The sequence below is a fragment of the Mizuhopecten yessoensis genome, unplaced genomic scaffold (genome assembly GCF_002113885.1).
Source record: "Mizuhopecten yessoensis strain PY_sf001 unplaced genomic scaffold, ASM211388v2 scaffold8849, whole genome shotgun sequence".
Classification (NCBI taxonomy): Eukaryota; Metazoa; Mollusca; class Bivalvia; order Pectinida; family Pectinidae; genus Mizuhopecten; species Mizuhopecten yessoensis.
Genome location: NW_018407753.1, coordinates 270089 through 282774, shown reverse-complemented (window position 1 = coordinate 282774; position 12686 = coordinate 270089). Strand labels below are relative to the sequence as shown.

The 12686-nt window shown below is 32.2% G+C and overlaps 1 protein-coding gene across 1 annotated transcript in view; it reads left to right on the top strand.

The window, feature by feature from the left end:
* The first annotated feature begins 363 nt into the window (after positions 1-363).
* The window catches only part of LOC110456801 (linear gramicidin synthase subunit D-like), a 33668-nt gene continuing 21345 nt past the window's right edge, over positions 364-12686 (top strand). Inside the window, exons 1-2 of the mRNA XM_021507763.1 lie at positions 364-1012; positions 5772-6155. The gene's annotated coding sequence lies outside the window, so the exon portion shown is untranslated. The remainder of the gene's footprint in view (positions 1013-5771; positions 6156-12686) is intronic.

Genomic DNA, 12686 nt, shown 5'->3' with positions numbered 1-12686 from the left:
AACGTACCCAGGACCGAGTCTTGGAGTAAACTGGTTTTGACATATTTAAAAGTTAATAAAAAAAACTGTTGATAACCTCTGTTTTCTATCAGAAAGATAATTACTAAACCATTGCAATATGTTCCCTTTTCTGCCATATAAATCAAAAATAATTTAAACGCCTTGCTAACATCACAAAATACGAATCTGATTTCATTATTTTGATCTTTGTTATTTACAATAGCGTCAAATATAGATAATAACTGGTTTACAGTTGAGTCTCTTGGTAGGAAGACTGATTAGTGTGTCGTTATGATATCACATTCTTTCATACAATGAAACATATATTTAAAAATAACTTTTCAACAATGTTGCTCAAAGATAATGTTATAGATATTGGCCTATAGTTAGAGACATCATTTTGAGCACCCTTACCTTTGTGTATTGCGTTTAATATTAGCTGTTTTTCAAGAAGAGGTATAATAGCAGATTCAAAAGTCTTAAAAGTTTTAAAGTTTTCCATTAGGAAAACACTGCAATTGGAAATAAACCCACATTTATACGTGAACAACTAGTTCATGTCTAATGTCAATCCAACTGTCACTGTCTCGATTAAATGTGAATAATATGATAGTTTGAAATATTTGTGCTATTGAATTATTGCTTAAAATGTCGGCTGAAATCGGGATACGAAAATGAAAATGGGCCTTTCCCACTTCAGGATGTTTTTGTTTTATTTCACTTAAACTCAGTAACATGCAAGTCTATTTGTGTGGAATTAGGAAATATTTTCCTCTCTAATGGGTATTGAAATATATTAAAAGTGTACCGTTCTGAGGCACTATTTGTCTACTCAGTTCAATAACGATTAAAATTAGCCTTTATAACATCATTACAATTAATTAAACAGAATAAAAATAATAAAACTTCAAAATTTAGAAATTTCTTAAAAAAAGACGAACATTGTATATTATTCAAATACATTTTTACTTTATTAACATCGTCAGTTTTCGGTCAAGGTTACTAGCCTAAGGTAACAACGCATGTAAAATACTGACTGAAATCAAGTGCATGAACGTTGGAACAAAACAAGTTATAACTTGCCAAGTACAAATCGGTCGAGAGACTTGCGTCATACTGTTGTTTTGAAAAACACCTGCTTAGGTTATATTCATGTATCTTTCTTGGAAGCTGTTTTATTTGTAGAATCAATGTAAAACCATATATACAGGTGTGTGATTGGCTCTTTTATATGACTATCATTAGGGCCCCGTATCGGATATACGGGTGCCCTATAGTAATCACTCTGTCTGTCTGTCTGTCCGTCCACAAATTTTGTTCCTAGCTGATAACTTTGGTATTTATTGACCGATGTACATGAAACTTGGTCAAGATGTTCAGTTAACAAAAATACACATTGAGGTTAAAAGTCAAGTCAAAGGTCAAGGTCATTAGGTTCAAAGGTCAAGGTCAAATTTTGCATATTTTCACTGATGAACATTTTGTTATGACGTTATGAAGCAAAGTTGATCAGAATTAAACAAGGAGTCAACCTGACCGAATGTTAAGGTCATTGGGTCAAAGGTCAAGGTTAAATTTTGTAACTTTTCACTGGTGAACATTTTGTTATGACATGATGGAGCAAAGATGATCAGAATTAAACAAGGAGTCAACTTGACCGAATGTCAAGGTCATTGGGTCAAAGGTCAAGATTAAATTTTGTATCTTTTCACTGATGACCATTTTGGTATGACACTTTGGAACAATGTTGCTCAGAATTAAACAAGGAGTCTATTGACCAAAGGTAAAGATCACTGGGTCAAAGGTCACGGTCAAATTTTGTATAATTTCCTTGTTGAACATTATGTTATGACTTTATGAAGCAAAGTTGGTCGGAATTTAACAAAGTGTCAACTGACTGAAGGTGAAGGTCACTCGGTCAAAGGTCAAGGTAAAATTTGATTTTTTTTTGCAGGTGATTATTTCATTATGACACTTTGAAGCAATGTTTGTGGGAATTAAACAAGGAGTCATTTGACCAAAGGGCAAGATCACTGGGTCAAAGGTCACGGTAAAATTTTGTATCATTTCCTTGTTGAACATTTTGTTATGACTTTATAAGCAAAGTTGGTCGGAATTTAACAAAGTGTCAACTGACTGAAGGTCAAGGTCAGTTATTGTATCTTTTTATTGATGAACTTTTTTATGTTATTATGTAGCAAACTTGTTCAGAACTGACCTTAGCTCCAGGTTACGGGGTTCAAAGGGTCAAGGTCAGGTTTTGTATTTTTCACTGATGAACATTTTGTTATGATATTATGAAGTTGGTTGGAATTAAAGAATAAGTCAACTGACCAAAGATCAGGGTCACAGGGTCAATGGTCAAGGTCATTTGGGTCCAAAGGTCAAAGACAAAGTGGATCTCTGTCTTTGACCCTGGCTCTTGATTGAGTAGGTATAAAAGGTGAAATAAAGCAAATCAAAGCTAACAAATGAGTATTGCACCGGTATTTACATTTCTGTTAGCCCAGCAAATATGAAGGTGGAAGGAAACAAGAGTCGCATCATAGTACATGTAAAATGTATATTTTGCTTCCTTGTGATTCTTTTTGAAGTCCAAATGTCAAATGTCAAGCTCAGCTATATGGGCAGACTGCTTCTTGATGATTATGGTGGATATATTGCCACAAGACGGGGCCCTTACTGACCTGTCAGTGTTCTAGTTACTGTAAATTTGTGTAAATATCTAGTGTCCAAAGTCCTTCTATCAGTTAATTGTTGATGTATATCTTGTTTTGTCAATTTACCGGTTGCTAAGGATGCAAATCACGTCTGAAAAAAATGCATATCGTCTTTGCAAATTTCTTAAGTAAAGTCACTCGAGCTTAACGTAACTGCAAAACATGTTGCATTGAAAATAGACAAATGTCTTTTAAACACGTCTTTATCTTTTTATATTTTGTGTAAAAGATTGTTAAACCCATATTTAAAGTCGTACGCATGGATATTGTAGTAGGTTTTCATGTCCCATAGTATCTGAATATTATAGCAATTTCTTTTGTGGTATTTCAATTAGCAGGCTATATTTTATTTTAATTTTTACAAGGAAGTAGCATTTAAAATTTCTGCAGATAGAAGGTCGAATTCTCTTTACACAATGAGAGAAAAAAATGTATTGAAATAATTATCAGTTCTATAAAGTGGGGTACTGAAATTACAGCTATTTCTTAGTGGATATCTTAAATTTATATTAAAGTAACGGAATGGTTCAATGATGTCTTCTTATTATCTAAAATTGTGAGCATAAGTAATAGTGTATGATTTTTTCGCCAAAACAAAGTGCTTCAAGTCCATGGCCAGTTTCTGCATAAAGCTTAACTTGTGAAGTCTCTCTTCGCAATTTTGTGATAATTCTTGATGCCTTTAGCTGGATTGATTCTAGAATATTTTCATTTTAGTTACTACTGTTGTTCCACACTACATCCCCATTTTCAAGTATTGGTTTATATATTGATGTTGGACTTTTTCTATTCAATTTGTGTTTTAAGATTCTCAAAATATTCATTCTTCTATAGGTTAGGTAATACTATTGTTAATATGATTGTCCATATATCATCACTACTAAAAGTTAAACCAAGATGCTTATGAGTTTGTTTATCAGTTACAGTTTCATTACAAAATAAAATATCTGGATGATTTAGTTGGTTCCCTTTTCCTTGAGACAATTACAGATTCAGTTTTCAGCGAATTAAACTTGATAACCCAATGTATTTGCCCATGCATTTATAGAACCTAGGTCATGGTTAATTTCACTAGAATTTCATTTTGATTGATGTTTATTACTGCATACAGAGAAGTAGACATCAGCAAAAAGTTTTCTTTTACGTGTTACACATTCTGTCATATCATTAATATAGATTACAAAATAAAAAATAAACGGACCGAGACCGAGTCTTGAAGTAAACCGGTTTGACATGTTTAAACGTTAATAAAAGCCCTCTGTTGATACTCTCTGTTTTCTATCAGAAAGATAATTACTAAACCATTGCAATATGTTCCCTTTTCTACCATATAAATAAAAAAACAAAACGCCTTGCTAACATCACAATATACGAATATGATTCATTATTTTGATCTTTGTTATTTACAATAGCGTCAAATATAGATAATAACTGGTTTACAGTTGAGTCTCTTGGTAGGAAGACTGATTAGTGTGTCGTTATGATATCACATTCTTTCATACAATGAAACATATATTTAAAAATAACTTTTCAACAATGTTGCTTAAAGATAATGTTATAGATATTGGCCTATAGTTAGAGACATCATTTTGAGCACCCTTACCTTTGTGTATTGCGTTTAATATTAGCTGTTTTTCAAGAAGAGGTATAATAGCAGATTCAAAAGTCTTAAAAGTTTTAAAGTTTTCCATTGGGAAACACTGCAATTGGAAATAAACCCACATTTATACGTGAACAACTAGTTCATGTCTAGTGTCAATCAAAGTCACTGTCTCGATTAAATGTGAATAATATGATAGTTTGAAATATTTGTGTTATTGAACTATTGCTTTAAATATCGGCTGAAATCGGGATACGAAAATGAAAATGGGCCTTCCCATCTTCAGGATTGTTTTTGTTCATTTCACTTTAACTCAGTAACATGCAAGTCTATTTGTGTGGAATAAGGAAATATTTTCCTCTCTAATGGGTTTTGAAATATATTAAAAAGTGTACCGTTCTGAGGCACTATTTGCCTACTCAGGTAAACAACGATTAAAATTAGCTTTTATAACATCATTACAAATAATTAAACAGAATAAATATAATAAAACTTCAGAATTTAGAAATTTCTTAAAAAAAGTCGAACATTGTTTATTATACAAATACATTTTTATTTTATTACAGTTATGGGGTCGCACAACGTTGTGCGGTGTGCGCAGGATGTGTGCACGGTGTGTGAACGATGTGCGATAACAATCGTGGTTGGTGTTAATTGAGGAATGCCTTAACAACAAATGCGGTTTCGTGTGTAAACAAATAAACTTGATTTTTACGTATGTTTCTATATTCTACCTACATCTATAAGCTTATCTTTATGTCTATACTTTCTTATAATTAGAAATTGTGTTTTCGGTATTTTCTAAACGACCTTAATCGACACATATGAAATTACAACACAGTCCCGTATACAGGTAAACATAGCCACTTTGTACATGTACCTGGACCGTAGTTTTCCCCCGCCCGGGGCGCTTACGTATTTCGTCGGGAAGGACTAAAGGTGTGAAAACCCAGGTGAAGGAGAGCTATAGGCAAACCGAATGCAAATAACAAATACTAAACGTACGGTATCGCATATCAGCTCGATGTGTCTGGCACAGGCCAGGTAGAACTCCAGGCACTCATCAAATTGTTATTTACCTGTTCTGTTACCTTGGAGCCAAACCCATTCAACGGTCACTGTAATGCTGTGTTAAACTGTACATAATCCTCATGACTGTGATGAGAAATTACAGTAATATATACAGTTTTTATTATTGCATACGAGCTTTCCGTATTTTTTTCATTCCGTAATATTGATCTACAAATTGTACCCAATCGCACAGTTGTGCGGAGAGAAGCGCACAACGGGGCGAACAATTGTTAAATCGCGCAATTGTGCGCTCCATGTGTGGACGATGTGCGGACGATGTGTGAACGCTGTATGCACGGTGTGCGCACGCTAGTTTTGGGTGCGTGTGCGGTCACACAACTGTAACATAGTCAGTTTTCGGTCAAGGTTACTAGCCTTAGGTAACAACGCATGTAAAATACTGACTGAAATCAAGTGCTTGAACGTTGGAACAAAACATGTTATAACTTGTCAAGTACAAATCGGTCGAGAGACTTGCGTAACACTGTTGTTTTGAAAAAAAACTGTTTACGTTCTACGCATGTATCTTTCTTGGAAGCTGTTTTATTTATAGAATCAATGTAAAACTACATCTTACATTTGTGTGATTGGCTCTTTTATATAACTAGCATTACTGTAAATTTCCATATGTATGCATGCAGTATCTATGTCTGACTTATCTTCACTTAGTCCATGGCATTCGGAATGTAAAATGGGTTCCTCGGAGAAGGTATGGGTAGTTTCTCCGTGTTAAACCTTGAAAGACGTCACCACTTAATCTATAAGTAAGTACCTTTATTACCAATATCGAATTGATTGTCCGTATTTAGTGTCCAAGTCCTTCTATGCGTTTATTGTTGTTGTATATCTTGTTTGTCTAGTTCCAGGTTGTTAAGGAAATATATCATGTCAGAAAAATATACATATCGTCTTTGCAAGTTTCTTAAATAACGTCACTCAAGCTTAACGTACCTGCAAGCCATATTGCACTGAAAAAAGACAAATGTCGGCTTAAGAAGGCTCCACAATTTCGAAAATAACCAGCGCAAAATTCGTTGAAACTTTCATTTAATTTTTATGCAACTATGTAGAGTTGATTTTATAAAAATCTAAGCATTCCGATAGTTTGGGGACTTTTTTGAAAACAGAAAAGCAAAAGAAATGATTTTTTTGTCAATTTTAATATTTTCCATTTTTGTGTGTGTGTGGCATATGTTCGAAACAATAACAGTAATAGCATTGCTAATTAACTAATATTTCATTTATCGCAAAATATATAAAACACGTTACACAAAGTGTTTTTTTATTGAAATTGTACGGATAATGGTGATTATCTACAAGCTATAAGCCATCAGGACACAAAGATTCATGCATAAAGAGTGGGAAATTGAGCAAAATATTTTTGTAGTTTAGAAGAAAAAAAATTACAGAAAAAATAATACCAAGGATAGAAACAGGTGGGGACTATTACAAAACAGGAGGAGATTTTAGAAGAAACCGAAAGTACTACGATAGACTATATAAAAATAATGATAAACCCTGTAACTACTCATGGTTTGATGATATTTCACTAAATGATGTCCCTTAATTTTCATTTGAAGAGAAAAATAATTTAGAAGGTAGGATCGATTACAATGAAGCAACACATGTATTAAAGAATATGAAAAAAGTCCCGGGTCAGATGGGTTTACTTTAGATTGTTTTTAATTTTTCTGGAAAAAATCTAAATCCTTTTATTATTCGATCAATAAACCGTGGGTATGAAACTAGATACTCAGAAACAGGGAATCATCATTTGTATACCAAAAGGAGATAAGGCCCGTCAGTTTAAAAAAAAATTGGAGACCGATTTCTCTTTTAAATGTTGTCTATAAAATAGCGTCAGAATGTATTGCAGAAAGACTTAAATCAGTTCTAGATAAACTTATACATAGTGATCAAACAGGTTTTATTCCGGGCAGATATATAGCTCACAATACTAGATTAATTTATGATGTAATGGAGTATACAGAGGAACAAGACATACCAGGCATGTTACTTTTAATTGACTTCGAAAAGGCTTTTGATTCTGTATCATGGTCATTTATAAATCAAGTTTTAGAATTTTTTATTTTGGTGAGTCAATTAAGCAGTGGATATAAACTTTTACAAATAATATTTCTTCTTTAGTGAACCAAGGTGGAAACTTATCTAAACCCATAAAACTAGGAAGAGGTTGTCGACATGGAGACCCGTTATCACCATATGTTTTCTTTCTCTGTGCAGAAATATTAGCAATAAAATTAAGAATGAAAAAACATATAAAAGGCATCAAAATCAACACTACAGAACATCTGATATCACAATTTTCTGATGACGCTTCTCTTATTCTAAATGGCACTGCAATATCACTAAGACATGCTATAAAAGAGCTTAATAATTTCTGGGAAATATCGGGACTTAAATTAAATTACACAAAAACACAAGTAATATGGATAGGGAGTAAAAAGTATAGTACCGAAAAATTAGTCAATAATCTTGCTCTATCATGGGGTTCAACATCTTTTAATCTGTTAGGAATTCACTTTGATGTGGACCTTACTAAAATAGTTCAATTCAATTTCAAAGAAAAACTTACGAAATTAAAGTCATTAATTAAAAAGTGGAATAGACGGTATATAACTCCGATAGGCAGGATTACTGTAATAAAATATCTATTTTTACCAATACTAACACATTTATTCATAAGATTACCTTCTCCTAACCAAAATATTATGATAGAATTCAAAACTTGTTTTATGAATACCTTTGGGGAAGTCCAATAGCTAAAGTAAAAGGAGATATCATTGTCAAACAGTATGAAGAAGGTGGTTTGAAAATGATTAATATCAAACATTTTGAAATGGCTCTTAAATCAACATGGATAAGAAATATTTGTCTTAAGATTTCAAATTGGCAGACCCTACTGTTTAACAAAAATTAATAAGAATAAACTGTTTACTTTAGGAAATAAATGTATTGATTATATTATCAAAAATATACTTCATAACAAATTTTGGATTAATGTTCTTCATGCATGGAATACATTAAGGGGGAAATTGATATATCTAAGCCAGATCAAGTATTATCTTTACCCATTTGGTATAATGACTTAATCAAAAAAGGCAATAATACTGTTTATTATAAGCGATCCTTTGATAAAGGTGTGTTTTTCATAAATGATCTAATTAAGGAAGATGACAGTTTCCTTCAACATAATGAGTTTGATGATATTTTTAATTTAAATACTAACTTTATTGATTATAATGGTCTCATTTTTGCAATAAGAAAATTTAGGCTGGACTTTTGAAAAAAAAGTTTAAACTACCATTGATACCACTGTATATTAATATAATTATCAAACATAAAAAAAGGTACAAAGGATATGTACAATGTGCTGAACAAAAAAAGTGTAGTGCCTACAGGTCAAATAAAGTGGAATAATGTATTTGGAAATATACCAAGTGTGCCTTCTTGAAACATAATGGAACCTTTGACTCAACCAATGATTTATTCATGATTGCGGTAATCAAAGGAAGCAGTGCTTCAAGACATTGCTTTAATAGGTCTGTAGTTATATAATAAAAATCTATAGAAAAAGAAACTATTCAGCATATACTATGGGAATGTAATACAGTCCAAAATTTTATCCTTGCTTTCCAAATTTGGATCCAAACTACTTGTAACGTGACTTTTAATATATGTAAAAAAAGATTTTATTTTTGGGAAAATAAAACAAAATCAAAATCTGAATAATAGGGCAGCAATTGTCATAATTCTAAATATGAAACACTATATATATTGTCAAAAGTGTTTCTGCAAAGAGCTTTACCTACCTACTCTAATCAGTAAACTGAAAACAGCATACACTATCGAAAGATACATAGCAAAATAAATAAGACAGGGAAGCTTCTATTATCAAAGATTTCAGCGCCTTTCATATAGTTTTTAGATAATTAGATATATATATATATAAAAATAAGATTAACGACCGACTAAAAAACTAGCTGCTTTCACCCTTCACAGGGCTAAATTGTCCACCAATCTTGTGTACTTCGTGACGTCACGTTACTAATGTAGTGTGATGACATGTAATTGTGACGTCACGACGTTGTTCTTTTGAATAAACCTGAAGAGCTCTGTGAAGGGTGAAAGCAGCTAGTTTTTTAGTCGGTCGTTAATCTTATTTTTTCTATATTTACTTCCTTCACATGGACATTTAATCCCTTTTTATTATATATATATATATATATATATATATATACATATATGGGTCAAAGAAGTAATATAGACGGTAAAATCCCATATAACACTGGATCCTAATGGAGGTATGTCCGTAGGATACGAATTAATTAAAATAGTATTTGGGGCAAAGAAGTAATTACCTAAACTTGTCCACACTGTTGGAATTACTTCTTTGCCCCATATATAGATACATACATATACCAAGCAACTATATTGTCATTAGGGATAAAAAATAAGTAAATCTACTTTTTTTCTCTCCTCTTTTTGCAAGTTTTGTTTCTCTTCTTTTTACTGATGTATTTTTTTTTTCATTTGCTGATATATTTACAATCATCACCCTTTCATGAATAATTATTGCTTTCGTCGGGAATCTCTCTTCCTCTCTTCTTGCTCTTATGTCTCTCTTATCCCTGTCCCTCTTTTTCTGGATAAATGTCTGCTTTTTAACAAAACTATCCCCCAATCCCCGTTTCAATTAATTCCAGTCATTTTCTTGTATATTTATTTTTCTAGGCGTATGTTATGCAAGTTATATTTGTGAACCAAATTTTAACTTAATGATAAACTGGTTATTTACAACAACAAAAAACAAAAAACAAACTTTATATGTGTGAAGGTGAGCTACATATATTTTAATTTCAATCCCTTCTTGCAGAACAGAGTTGCACAGAATATTAATCATGATAAAACTTGAATATGTACGCTTAATTAAGGGAGTATTTATGTAAAGGACCGTAGCTGATCCTCAGACGGTTCCTCATGTATATGATTTGCATGTCTGGAATTAATGAAAAACAAATATGGAAAAAAACCCAAAAGAAATCGATTATATTATAGGTGTATTGACAGACGAGGCTTGTACCTGCGCTGTATCAATGAGTTATCAGTATAACTTTTATAAGCAGTTCTTGACAACACATGTGTGTTATAACCAAGCAACATTAGCCTCCAGAGCCCCAGACCCCACACCCTAGTGTGTTTTACCTGGACAGATATTCAAGATTTTCAGAAGAAATAGATATTGAGCTGAAGTAGTTATTTATACATTCTGCTTTTTTAAATGTATGATGTATTAAGTTATTACTTTTAGAACGAGAAAGACGACAATTTGATACATTATTTGAAATCATCACAGATCTAGCAAACTTTCCACCATTCAAGGTTTATCATTAGGGCGAACAGTTATAGTTTTGGATGGTACAGAATCTGTTAAAACATTATTAAATTCCTTTGAGTCAAGATTATTTATAACTATTTCCAAATTCATTTCATTTAGAGCTCTATTCATTTGATCAAAATCTGCATTTCCTTACATTAATAGGGTTTTCTTACAAGCTTTTTGCTTACGTACAGAACTTGAACAGGTAAAATAAATAACAAGAGTGATCACTGCATGCTGGTGTATTCATTGTATAATGTCTTATGTTTAATATTGTTAGTATATAAAATATCGCTGGCAGTGGCAGTAGTTTGTATTATCCTGGTAGGTTTACTGATTAGATTTGTGAAGTAATATTTTGACATAAGTCTATTCAAATGGTGGTTAGTACGTATATTCAACATATTTACATTTATATCCCCAGTTATTATGATGTTAAATGGTGTGTTACATGAATTATCTAAAACATGGTCTAATTTATCCCAATATTCTTGATTTAATTCAAGTCTTTGCATATATCCTTACAATATATGTGTCTTATTAGATAATACTTTAACCCAAATAATTCCTTTGTCATCATGCTCAAGATCAAATCTTCGTTCAGTATTTCTATCAAGTCTGTGGATGTTATGGGAATCGGAGCTTAATGTTATTTCAGCAAGAGCTATATAAGGAGCAAGGTGTGTTTCAGTAAGACATGATATGTCACTTCCATGAAATTCCGCCTCAATGATATCAGGTTTGATTCTGAGAGATCTAACATTAAGATGTGCGATATATATGTAACATTGGAGTCCTGGGTTTAGTTCAATATCGTTGCAAAGAATCAATGTATTTAAATGATGCATACAAACACGAACGAAGATACAATCTAATTCCGTGATACAAGATATTCAATGATTCTTAATTTGAAGAATTTTGATTCATCAACGTGTAAACAATATGTACTTAGGACTATATACTATAAGCTCGAATGGTCAATGTTTTGATATAGTATTACTCCTCACAATACAGATATGTCCCAATACGATATTCTTATCCATTATCAAAGACAACCTAATGGTTAACTAAATGACACATCAATAGGTTTCTGATGAAAACATGCCTATTTTAGGCATAATGACAATACATGGAATTCGACTTTGGACTGAGTATAGTAAACTGATTCATTACCTCAACACACTATATGGGATCACCATGATCAGAGACAGCATGGAAAGACTATATATAGAATTTAACGTAACACACATAGAAGTGAGCAAGATCTGGTTTGCCTTCAATTATGGGGTAAGCACTTTCCAATCAGAATTATGATTTATATGTATTTTCATGAGATATATCGGACAAAGAGTATTTTAACTGAGAATCTGATTACAATGGGGAGTCCGTTATTTGAAATTTTCATGTACAATAATCATGGGTTATTACTTGTAGAATGTTCAGTCTCAAATAGTTCTGGTCATTATTTATGTTTGCCATAACCAAGGTTGATAATAGTATTACAGTCCATAACGGTACAAAATATTTACCTTCGAATTAAAGGGGTCGACTTTAAAACACGCTATTTGTAAGATAAGTATGGCGTAGTATTACCATAGGCAATGATACTTGCTGATAGTAAAACGTGTATTAGGGATTTATATTCCTCGCACCTCAGACAGAGATATCCCACGTCATACCCCATGCTAGATTTTTCTATCTCGTCCGATCTGTCTTCTACCTTTACGTGACATTTCGCGGAATTTTTACACTGCGATGTATTCATCTGCGCGTTAACTGCTTGAAATTGATTTTGCATTATAAATGTTCTGTTTTGTCGTTATATGCATAGTTTTGATGTTGTTAGATAAAATATAATCTACACTGTGAAATACATTATAATCTATGTAAGGAC